The following is a 12,875-nucleotide window of genomic DNA, read 5'->3' as shown; positions in this document are numbered from 1 at the left end:
AAAAAAAAAAAAAAAAAAAAAAAAAAAAAAAAAAAAGATGGAGTCTCACTCTGTCACGCCTCCTGGGAAGGGGCATAAGGGAGCCTCTAGGATATGAAAATGTGCTCTATACTGCTCTGGACGGAAGTTACATGGATGCATACTTTTTTTTTTTTTTCAGGCGGGGGTCTCACTATGTCATGCAGGCTGGGAGTTCAGTGGTGCCATTATGGTTCACTGCAGCCTCCACCTCCTGGGCTCAAGTGATCCTCCTGGTTCAGCCTCCCGAGTAGCTGGGACCACAGATGCATGTCACCACGCCCAGCTACAGGATGCATACCTATGAAACACTGGTGGAACTCTATCCTTGAGATGCACGCACCTTGTGCATTTAACATGAGTCTGTTATGTATCAATTAAAAAGCATTTTATTACTATTTTAAACAAAATATGAATTACCAAGCAAATAATTATTGACTATGTATGTACTTGTTTTTTTTTTTGTTTGTTTGTTTGTTTTTGGTTTTTGTTTTTTGGTTTTTTTTGAGACGGAGTTTCGCTCGTTACCCAGGCTGGAGTGCAATGGCGCAATCTCGGCTCACCGCAACCTCCGCCTCCTGGGTTCAGGCAATTCTCCTGCCTCAGCTTCCTGAGTAGCTGGGATTACAGGCACGCGCCACCATGCCCAGCTAATTTTTGTATTTTTAGTAGAGACGGGGTTTCACCATGTTGACCAGGATGGTCTCGATCTCTTGACCTCGTGATCCACCCGTCTCGGCCTCCCAAAGTGCTGGGATTACAGGCGTGAGCCACCGCGCCCGGCCTGTACTTGTTTTTTTGAGACAGAGTTTCGCTCTTGTTGCCCAGGCTAGAGTTCAATGGCACCATCTCAGCTCACTGCGACCTCTGCCTCCTGGGTTAAAGCAATTCTCCTGCCTCAGCCTCCTGAGTAGCTGGGATTACAGGCGTGAGCCACCATGCCCAGCTAATTTTTTTATTTTTAATAGACCCAGGGTTTCACCCTGTTGGCCAGTCTTGAACTCCTGACTTCAAGTGATCCACCCACCTCGCTCTCCTAAAGTGCTAGGATTATGGGCATAAGCCACTACACCTGGCCTAAATATATATATATTTTTAAATGTCCTTTTTATGTATGAAACCTATTAAATGGCTAAAGATATCTTTTAATACCTCATATTAAGGAAAAATATATTTAAGCATTAGAAATTTGTATGTTGGCCGAGTATGGTGGCTCATGCCTGTAATCCCAGCACTTTGGGAGGCTGAGGCAAGTGAATCATGGGGTCAGGAAATCGAGACCATCCTGACTAACATGGTGAAACCCCGTCTCTACTAAAAATACAAAATATTAGCTGGGCGTGGTGGCACGCGCCTTTAGTCCCAGCTACTCAGGAGGCTGAGGCAGGAGAATCGCTTGAATGAACCAGGGAGGTGGAGGTTGCAGTGAGTGGAGACTGTTTGACTGCACTCCAGCCTGGGCAACAGAGCAAGACTCCATCTCAAAAAAAAATTTACATGTTAAAGAACTTGTGCTTCAAAGGCTGTTTGGAAGTATTTTTCTATTACTTCAGGATCCTGCTTTTCTGGCATATATATAAAACGCCATTTTTTTTTTTTTTTGAAACAGAGACTCATTCTGTCACCAGGCTGGAGTGCAGTGGCACTCCAGTTCATATTTATTTTAAAACTTAGAATGAAATTACAAGGAACCTAATATTAGCCTCCCAAAGTGCTGGGATTACAGGCGTGAGCCACCGCGCCTGGCCTATATATGACGCCTTTAAAAAAAATATTAAATTTCAGGCTAGCCATGGTGACTCATGCCTGTAATCCCAGCCCTTACCTTTAAAAAAAATAATTAAATTTCAGCCTAGCCATGGTGACTCATGCCTGTAATCCCAGCCCTTAGGGAGACTGAGACAGGCAGATGCTTGAGCTCAGGAGTTCGAGACCAGCCTGGGCAACATGGTAAAACAGTCTCTACAAAAAATACAAAAATTAGACAGGGGTGGTGGCACGTGCTTATAGTCCCAACTACTTGGGAAGCTGAGGTAGGAAAATCACTTCAGCTGAGATCATGGCACTGCACTCCAGCCTAGGCAACAGAGTAGAACCCTGTCTCAACACAACATCTATTTTTTTGCATGTTCACTTGTTTTCTTTTTCTTTATTTTTCTATTTTTCTACCTTTTTTACCCAAGCATTTGACATGCATAATGAACACATTTATAAATGTCGATGTTTATGAACGATATTGAGTCATCTTATTAAAACAATGAACTTGAGTTAATCTTAAAAATATTTTGCAAGATCAAATAGGTTTTGTTTATATTCTACTAAAAAATACAAAAAAATTAGCTGGACATGGTGGCATATGCCTGTAATCCCAGCTACTTGGGAGGCTGAGGCAGGAGAATTGCTTGAACCTGGGAGGCAGAGGTTGCAGTGAACTGAGATCGTGCCATTGCACTTCAGCCTGGGCAACAAGAGCAAAACTCTGTCTCAAAAAAAAAAAAAAAAAAAAAAAGTCAGCTGGGTGTGATGGAATGTGTCTGTAGTCCCAGCTACTGGAGGGGCTGAAGTGGGAGGTTCAAATGAGCCCAGGAGGCTGAGGTTGCAGTGAGCTGTGATTGTGCCACTTCTCTCCAGCCTGGGCAACAGAGTGAGACCCTGCCTCAAATAAAAAAAATAAATAAATCTATGTTTGCTTTATTTTATTTTAAAATAGTTATTTCAAGGCTGGGCGCAGTGGCTAATGCCTATGATCCCGGCACTTTGGGAGGCTGAGGCGGGCAGATCACGAGGTCAGGAGTTCGAGACCAGCCTGGCCAACACAGTGAAACCTCGTCTCTACTAAAAAATAGAAAAATTAGCTAGGCCTGGTGGCACACACCTGTAATCCCAGCTACTCGGGAGGCTGAAGCAGGAGAATTGCTTAAACCTGGGAGGCGGCCGGGTGCGGTGGCTCAAGCCTGTAATCCCAGCACTTTGGGAGGCCGAGGCAGGTGGATCACAAGGTCAAGAGATCGAGACCATCCTGGTCAACACGGTGAAACCCCGTCTCTACTAAAAATACAAAACATTAGCTGGGCATGGTGGCGCGTGCCTGTAATCTCAGCTACTCAGGAGGTTGAGGCAGGAGAATTGCCTGAACCCAGGAGGCGGAGGTTGCGGTGAGCCAAGATCGCGCCATTGCACTCCAGCCTAGGTAACAAGAGTGAAACTCCATCTCAAAAAAAAAAACTTGGGAGGCGGAGATTTCAGTGAGCCGAGAGACTGTGCCACTGCACTTCAGCCTGGGCAACAGAGCAAGACTCCGTCTTGGGAGAAAAAAAAAGGTTTTTTAAAACTCCATCCTCTGATGATAGAATTCAGAATAAATGTTACCTGTGAGAGATGTTTATTGTATGGGAAGGAGCACGAGGGAGCTTTCTGGGTACTACACCTGCATCTAGTTCATTGCTTACCAGGATATATACATATGTAAAAATGCATCAAGCTAAGCATTTAATATTAACGCCTTTTGCTGTACATATATTATACATGTATTATACCTCAATTTTTTTTTTTTTGAGACGAAGTTTCACTCATTGCCCAGGCTGGATGGCGCGATCTCAGCTCACCACAACCTCTTCCTCCTGGGTTCAAGCAATTCTTGTGCCTCAACCTCCCGAGTAGCTGGGGTTACAGATGTAAGCCACCATGCCCAGCTAATTTTTCTATTTTTAGTAGAGATGGGGTTTCACCATGTTGACCAGGCTGGTCTTGAACCCCTGACCTCAGGTGATCCACCTGCCTCAGCCTCCCAAAGTGCTGGGATTACAGGCATGAGCTACTGCACCTGGCCAAAAAAAAATGTAAATTTAGGAATACAATCCTTTCATAAATTGGGAACTGCCTGTAGTGTTCTAGCGATCTTTGGAAAACATTTACAAAGTTCTAGGAAAACAAAAATCTGAACAACTATTGGCTTCATGAGCCATATTTGAAACCCAAGCCTGTGTGTGTGTGTGTGTGTGACTTTAAGCCAAACCTCACATCTAAGATGGTAGATATAACCATTTCCTCCCCTTTTTCCCTATGAGTGATTCTAAAACAAAAAGTCTGCGCGTGAATGGGCCTGAAGATTATTTATACCTGTTTAAATGCTTTTATTCAACATCATGCATTCGTGCCTCTGAGTTCCCTTTGTGTACAGGGCAGGAGACTGAAGGATGTATGACAGGTCAGGAAATGCTGTTAGTTAATATGTGAACAATAGCAGCCCTTCCCAATTTAGATCTTGTTTGTGACCAGTAAGGCTGCCAGTGTTAATATTCAAGGGTACTTGGGGGATTGTTATTGCCGAAGGGCAGAGCCAAGTTAAACCGAAAGACAGAGTTACTCAGAACTAGCTTCCCAAGTATTTGGAAGGTGCCTGCCACGTGATATAGCTGCCCAGATTCCACAATGAGGTGGAAACAGTCTGCTATTGTTCATAGAATTCATGGTGATATCCAGGATTTTCTTAGAAACCCTCAGGGCTAAGGGTTTGAAATTAGAGAATATGAGAGATTACATACTATAAGAACGTTATTGTAGGTGTTTGATGTCAATGTGCCAAATGTCCATAACTCATGAGTCACTTTCAGTCACTGTTTCCCTTGATTTCTGCTTATTCTCTCGAGGAGCAATTGGTACTGAATGACTATACTGTAGAAATTCTTCTTCCTCTTTGTGACATTCCCTCCAGCAATGCATGAGAGTTCCAATTTCTCCACATCCTTGCCAACATTTGTTATTTTCTGTTTCTCTCTTTTAATAAGTAGCCATCCCGCAGGGTGGGGTAGCTCAAGCCTGTAATCCCAACCCTTTGGGAGGCTGAGGCACATGGATAGCTTGAGGTCAGGAGTTTGAGACCAGCCTGGCCAACACGGTGAAGCCCTGTCTGTACTAAAAATACTAAATTAGCTGGGCATGGTGGTACACGCCTGTAATCCCAGCTACTCAGAGGCTGAGGTAGGAGAATCACTTGAACCTAGGTGGCAGAGATTGCTGTGAGCCCAGATCATACCACTGTACTTCAGCCTGGGAGACAGAGTGAGACTCCATCTCAAAAAAGAAAGAACAAAAAAAGAAAATGGAAGAGACAAGTTTCACACATGTTTTTGGTTTGTAGCAGAGGGGAGGGTATGCTTCAGTGAATCATTCACAGGTTCTCTAGGCCAAAAGATTCTGAAGAAACTACAGCATGTACTTGGTGAAATTATTGTGGGACATGTGAATAAAATCAGGAGTATGTTATGGGAGAGCACATTCAGAGAACTGGGAGAATGGGATTCAGTTATAAATTCTGAGTAAGAGAATGTGAACGTCATTATCAGAAGCAAATATTTGGGATCAAGGTATTAAAATTATCATAAAACAAACATCCTGATTATATTTTCCATTTCCAGAGCTGGTTTCAGTGTCCCTATTTTATGGGAATGTTGCACCTGGCAGAGTTAAGAAGGAATCTAAATATTTACTCTCATGCTGCAACCTTTGCCCTGTTTGCAGTCAGGTTTCCCTGAGCCTTTAGAAGACAAGACACAAGCATTCGAGTTTTGAGATAGTTTCATAAATATCGCAAATAACTGAAGCACCATGCTAACACAACCAGACCTTTTCAAAACAGCAACGCAAAGATTGGTTATATCTAATGTTATAGAAAATTATTTTTATCCAGTTTTCTCATTGTAATCATTCAACATATATTCTGAACAAGAGGAAGAAAAACTACTTAAAATTTTACCAAAATCAATCAGTTAATAAGCCTTTTAGCCTTTTTTTCCTCTTTCTTTCTTTGTTTTTGTTTGTTGTTGTTTTTGGCTATTTCAACTCCAGATAAGCCCTTTAAATAAAATAATAAGCACTTTGGGAGGCTGAGGCAAGAGGATCACTTGAGCCTAGGAGTTTGAGATATGTCTGGGCAACATGCCAAGACCCCATCTCTACAGAATAAAATATTAAAAAATAAGCTGGGTGTGGTAGCACATGCCTGTGAGCCCAGCTACTGGGGAGGCTGAGGCAGGAGGATCACTTGAGTCCAGCAGGTCCAGGGTGCAGTGAGCTGTGTTCATGCCATTGTACTCCAGCCTGGGCGACAGAAGGAGATCCTATCTCAAACCAAAAAAACACAAAGAAACCAAACTTTATGTTGCTAATTTTTCTTTACTGACGGGCTAGGGCGGTGTGCATTAGAGAAGTGGCCCACCAGTTGAAAAGACTAGGAGGGATGTCACTTCCTTTCCTTTTCATTTATTTTTTTGAGACAGGGTCTCATTCTGTCACCCAGGCTGGAGTGCAATGGTGCAGTCACAGCTCACTGCAGCCTCATCCTCCTGGGCGCAAGTGATCCTCTCACCTTAGCCTCCCAAGTAGCTGGGACCACAGGTGTACTTCACCACACCTGGCTAATTTTTTTTAATGTTTTGTAAAGACACCATCTCCCTATGTCAGCCAGACTGGTCTTGAACTCCTGGGCTCAACTGATCCCCCTGCCTCTGTGTTGGGATTATAGGCTTGAGCTTCTGTGCCCGGCCACTTCCTTTTTTTTTTTTTTTACAATTGTTAAAAGCTGTGGATAGCTAAGACCATTGCCCAAGAATAATAGGAGGATGTGGCTTCAGTGTACTCTTAGTATAACTTTGAGGTAGAACCAGAGAAGTTGGAAGTGCTAGATTCAGTTTATTATTATTTTTACTCCAGGAAGAGGGAAGAGTCCATGACTCTAATTTGCAGCTCTGAATTTCCAAGGACATCACCTACCACACCCAGCCAGCATGCTCTTCCTTCTGTCTTGAAATTTCTGCTTTATTTCCAGCTGGCTTGTAGCTGCTGACTCTGCCTCCTCTCTTCCAGGCTTTCAGTTGCCCCTTTCCCAGAATGACTGTCTTAATCCCATCCAAATACTCAAAGACGAGGGCGCAGAGATCTCAGAGAAGCTAATTTTTCCCTTAAATTGAAAAACTGGAGTGGGGTTGGAGCTACTGTTCTTCCTGAAGCTTACTTCTGCTAGACTTTGGAATTGTCCTCCCAGTGAAAAGGTTTTAAGTTATAAAAGCCAGCTCAGCAGAGCCCCACCCATGTGAATAAAACATTCGTGCAGAAACACAGCCTCTTGTTTTCTTCTCAGTCAGAAGCCTGTGCATGTACTCGACTCTCCTCGACATCCAATTCGTGACCTGGTTCTTACTTCCTAAATAGCCCTCCAACACTTACCTCCGGATACCTTCCATTCATTTTTTCAACAAATTTATTGCCCAGCTACTGTATGTCAGGCACTGTGCTAGCTCTTGGGAAAACAGCAGCAAACCAAACCTAGTGGAAAACCCAGCGGTGTTTATCATCTGGCGAACCCCTCCCCAATCAAACCAAACCAAACCAGTTGGGTCAGTCCCGCACAGCACTCCTCATACCTCCCTGTTAACTCTCAGCATATACTTTTTGGGGTTTTTTTGTTTGTTTTTTTGAGAGAAGGTCTTGCTCTGCCATCCAGGCTAGGGTACAGTGGTGAGATCACAACTCGCTGCATCCTTGACTTCCAGGCTACAGTGAGCTGTGATTGCACCACTGCACCCTAGTCTGGACGACAGAGCCAGACCCTGTCTCAAAAAAAAAAAAAAAGTCTTGCTCTGTCGCCCAGACTGGAGTGCAGTGGTGCAGTCACAGCAAGCTCCAGTCTCGACTTCCTTGGGCTCAAGTGATCCTCTCACCTCACCTTCCCAAAGTACTAGGATTACAGCCACAAGCCACCTTGGCCTCCCAAAATGCTGGGATTACAGGCATAAGCCACCGTGCCTGGCCAGAACTATACAGTTATTAGAAGGAAACATAGAGAAAGGCTTCATGACATTGGGTTTGGCAATGATTTCTTGGATATGACACCAAAGCACAGTCAACAAAAGAAAAAATAGGTAATTTGGACCACGTCAAAATTAAAAATTTTTGTGCATAAGAGAACACTATCAACAGTGAAAAAGCAACCCACAGAATGGGGGAAAACATTTGCAAATTGTATATCTGATAAGAGGTTGTTATCCACAATACATAAAGAACTCCTGCAACTCAACAAAAAAGCAAACAACCCAATTCAAAAATAGACAAAGGACCTGTGTAGACATTTCTGCAAAAAAGATACACAATGCCCAATAAGTGCATGAAAAGATACACAACATTATTAATCATTGGACAATGCAGATCAAAACCACAGTGAGACACCATTTCATACCTATTAAATAAACAAAAACAGAAAATAAGTATTGGTGAGGATGTGGAAAAATTGGAACTCTCCTGCATTGCTGATGAGAATTTTTTTACAACCACCATGGATATATGTTGATTCCTCAAAAAATTAAACAGAATTACCATAGATCAGCAATTCCACTTCTGGGTATGTACCCAAAAGCAATGAAAGTAGGGTCTGGGTGTGGTGGCTGGCTCACACCTGCAATCCCTGCACTTTGGGAGGCCAAAATGGGTGGATCACCTGAGGTCAGGAGTTCGAGACCAGCCTGACCAACATGGTGAAACCCTGTCTCTACTGAAAACACAAAAATTAGCTGTCCATGATGACATGTACCTGTAATCCCACCTACTTGGGAGGCTGAGGCAGGAGAACCACTTGAACCCAGGAGTGGAAGTTGCAGTGAGCCAAGATCGTGCCCGTGCACTCCAGCCTGGGTGACAAGAACAAAACTGTCTCAAAAAAAAAAAAAAAAAAATGAAAGCAGGGACTCCAAAAGATATTTGTACACCCATAGTTCATAGCAGCATTACTCACGACAGCTAAAGTGGAAGTAAATCAAGTGTCCATCGGTGGGTGAATGGATGAAGACAATGTGCTCTATGTATACACAATGTAGTGTGCTCTTTATATACAATATATAGACCTGGTGGCTTGTGGCTGTAATCCTAGTACTTTGGGAAGGTGAGGTGAGAGGATCACTTGAGCCCAAGGAAGTCGAGACTGGAGCTAGCTGTGACTGCACCACTGCACTCCAGTCTGGGCGACAGAGCAAGACTTTTTTTTTTTTCTTTGAGACAGGGTCTGGCTCTGTTGAAAATAGCTATATATTTTTAACAAAACAATAGACATGTTCTCAATATCATATCATAGTATGATACCACAATGTACACTAGGGATAGAATTGATATGCTTTCCCTCATAAACAAATTGGGGTGGATATGTTGCTGGATACAAAATATATAATCACTTGGTATTTACTTGATAAAAAAATATGAGCTTGTCCACATGGTTTTATATTGTACAAAGTGCCTTATAAATATAAAAATAACCCAGTCATCAGCCAAACCCGGTGGCTCACGCCTGTAATCCCAGCACCTTTGGAGGCCAAGGTGGGTGGATCACTTGAGGTTAGGAGTTTGAGACCAGCCTGGCCAACATGGTGAAACCCCGTCTCCACTAAAAATACAAAAATTAGCCGAGTATAGTGGCACATGCCTGTAATGCTAGCTACTTGGGAACTGAGGCAGGAGAATCACTTGAACCCAGGAGGCAGAGGCTGCAGTGAGCCAAGATCACGCCACTGCACTCCAGCCTGGGCAACAGAGCGAGACTCCATCTCAAAAAAAAAAAGAAAAACCCAATCATTTCATTACACCTACCTGGCTTCCATGTAATATAAATAGCACAAATTCATGAGAAGCACATAACCAATAAAGTGTTATAGTGCAAGCATATTTTTATAAAATTATACAAACCTCTGAGTTAGCAATAAGGATATAGAAGAATCCTATTAGAATATCAAACTGGGATTACAGGTATAAACAATTTGGGAGGCCGAGGCGGGTGGACCACCTGAGGTCAGGAGTTTGAGATCAGTCTGGTGGTAGGCGCCTGTCATCCCAGCTACTTAGGAGGCTGAGGAAGGAGAATCACTTGAACCCAGGAGGCAGAGGTGGCAGTGAGATACATGGCATCACTGCACTTCAGTCTGGGGAACAGAGCAAGACTCTGTCTCAAAAAAAAAAAAAAAAAAAAAAAAAAAAAAAAGAGAATGTCAAACTGTATACCTCTTGAAGTCTAATTCCTTGAAAATTATGGCCTAAAAAACCTACTCATCTGGGCGCGGTGGCTCAAGCCTGTAATCCCAGCACTTTGGGAGGCCAAGGCAGGTGGAGCACGAGGTCAGGAGTTCAGGACCAGCCTGACCAACATGGTGAAAGCCAATTTCTACTAAAATACAAAAATTAGCTGGGTGTGATGGTGGGCACCTGTAATCCCAGCTACTGAGGAGGCTAAGGCAGGAGAATTGCTTGAACCCAGGAGATGGAGGTTGCAGTGAGCCAATATCTCGCCACTGCACTCCAGCCTGTGCAACAGATGAAGACTTGATCTAAAAAAAAAAAACCCTACTCATGCAAATGAGCATTGCAAAAACTACACAGTTGGCTAAAGGTAACATCAAATTTATAATAATGAAGCTAAACTAATAATTGACATTTTGACAGAAAGACTAAGCCAACTTAATACCTAACAAACTGCCTGAGTCAACACATAAAGTGCTGATAACAAAACTATCTAACTAGAAAATTGAGGAATCCCAAGGACGTAGGTGTTTGCATAGTGGGAGCTTTGCATAGTTACCAGCAACTCAACTTTTCTTTTTTGAGACAAAGTGGCCCAGGCTAGAGTACAGTGGTGCGATCTCCACTCACTGCAACTTCTGCCTCCCAGATTCAAGCAATTCTCCTGCCTCAGCCTCCCAAGTAGCTGAGATTACAGGCTCCCACCACCAAACCTGGCTAATATTTTGGTTTTTTTTTTTTTTTTTTTAGGAAAGACGGGGTTTCACCATGTTGGCCAGGCTGGTCTTGAATTCCTGACCTCGTGATCCACCTGCCCCAGCCGCCCAAAGTGGTGAGATGCCAGGCGTAAGGCACCATGCCCGGCCTACTCAACTTTTCAGTACAGTGCTGACTCAGTTCCTCTGTCAACTTGACTGAAGTGCTAATGCTTTGGTTTTAGAAACGGGGTCTTACTATGTTGTCCAGGCTGGTCTTGAACTCTTGGGCTCAAGTGATCTTCCGGCTTGGCCTCCCAAATTGCTGGGATTGCAGGCATGAGCCACCACTCGTAGCGTAGGTATTAACCCAGGTATTAACCCTAGGTTTTGGATAGCAAAGACTAGTTATCCTTAATAACTCCTGAAGAAAATTACTAGGAGTCCTTAGTGCAATATAAAAATTTACTTATGAAAAAGGAAAACTCCTTCATTTGTTCCTAAGAACCAAGGAAAGGATTTCCAATTTGGAATGAGTGCCCCTTGGGAGTTGCACTCGGAGAACATATAGCTAACACTGAGAAGGATGAGGGAGGTGCTTCCTCCAAGATTTTGCAATCTGAGTGTACAGTATGAGGAGAGGAGAGGGAGTAGAGGATGTAAGAGGAGAAGCTGACTCCACAGATCCTTTGAGAATGAGGAAGGTGACCTAGATTTTCTCAGCAAAAGCAGACCTATCTTCAGCCAAGCTGGAAAGACTGTGAGGACCAGGGCGGTTTGAGATCTATGAAGTGCTCTTTAAAATTCACAGAAGCACAAAAAGCATTTTTGGCTCTTGAGGAATTTTCTGCAGAGTTAAAGTCAAGGGAATATTTACATTTAAATAACAATTCAGGAAACAGTAAGGCAGGGCACAGTGGCTCACACGTGTAATTCCCGCATTTTGGGAGGCCAAGGCAGGAGGTTCACTTGAGCCGAAAGCTTGAAACCAGTGTGGACAACATAGCAAGACCTGGCTCTACAAAAACGTTTTGAAAGTATTAGCCAGATGTGGTCGAGCAAGCCTGCAGTCCCAGTTACTCGGGAGGTTGAGGCAGGAGGCCGAAGGATCACTTGAGCCCAGGAGTTCCAGGTTGCAGTGAGCCATGATCCTACCGCCTCACTCCAGCCTTAGCAACAGAGCAAGATCCTGTGAAGGAAGGAAGGAAGGAAGAAAGGAAGAAAGGAAGGGAGGGAGGGAAGGAGGGAGGGAGGGGGGAGAGGAGGGGAGGGGAGGAAAGAAGAGAGGGAGAGAGGGGAAGGAAGGAAAGAGAAAGAAAGGAGAGAGAAAGAGAGAAAGAAGTACTATACTTTCACATGTATATAGTCCTTAGTCCTTATCCTTTCTTAAATACTTTCACATAGCTCATCTCAGGATTGACAGACCTTGATAGTGCTTTAAACCCTGGAGAAAGAGAATTCTGAAAAGGCTACAATAGAATGGAATGGTCAGAACATTTTTGAAAATAAACAGTTAAGACTGCAACCAGGCATGCTGGTTCATGCCTGCAATACCAGCGCTTTGAGAGAAGGAGGTGGGAGGATCACTTTAGCCTAGTAGTTCAAGGCTGTGTTGAGCTGTGATCACACCACTGCACTCCATCCTGGGTGACAGTCAGACACTGTGTCTAAAAAAATTAAAATAGGACAGGTGCAGTGGCTTATGCCTGTAATCTCAGCACTTTGGGAGGCCAAGGAGGGTGGATCACCTGGCGTCGGGAGTTCAAGACCAGCCTGGCCAAAACGGTGAAACCCTGTCTTTACTAAAAATACAAACATTAACGAGGTGTGGTGGCGTGCCTCTGTAATCCCAGCTACTTGGGAGGCTGAGGTGGGAGAACTGCTTGAACCCAGGCAGCAGAGGCTGCAGTGAGCTGAGATCACGCCACTGCACTCCAGCTTGGGTGACAGAGTGAAACCCTGTCAAAAGCAAATAAATAGCCGGGCGCGGTGGCTCAAGCCTGTAATCCCAGCACTTTGGGAGGCCGAGGCGGGTGGATCACGAGGTCAAGAGATCGAGACCATCCTGGTCAACATGGTGAAACCCCGTCTCTACTAAAAATACAAAAC

This window comes from Sapajus apella, unplaced genomic scaffold (assembly GCF_009761245.1).
Source record: "Sapajus apella isolate SASKATOON/1434 unplaced genomic scaffold, GSC_monkey_1.0 scaffold1, whole genome shotgun sequence".
Taxonomy (NCBI): Eukaryota; Metazoa; Chordata; class Mammalia; order Primates; family Cebidae; genus Sapajus; species Sapajus apella.
This window is presented reverse-complemented; position numbering follows the sequence as displayed.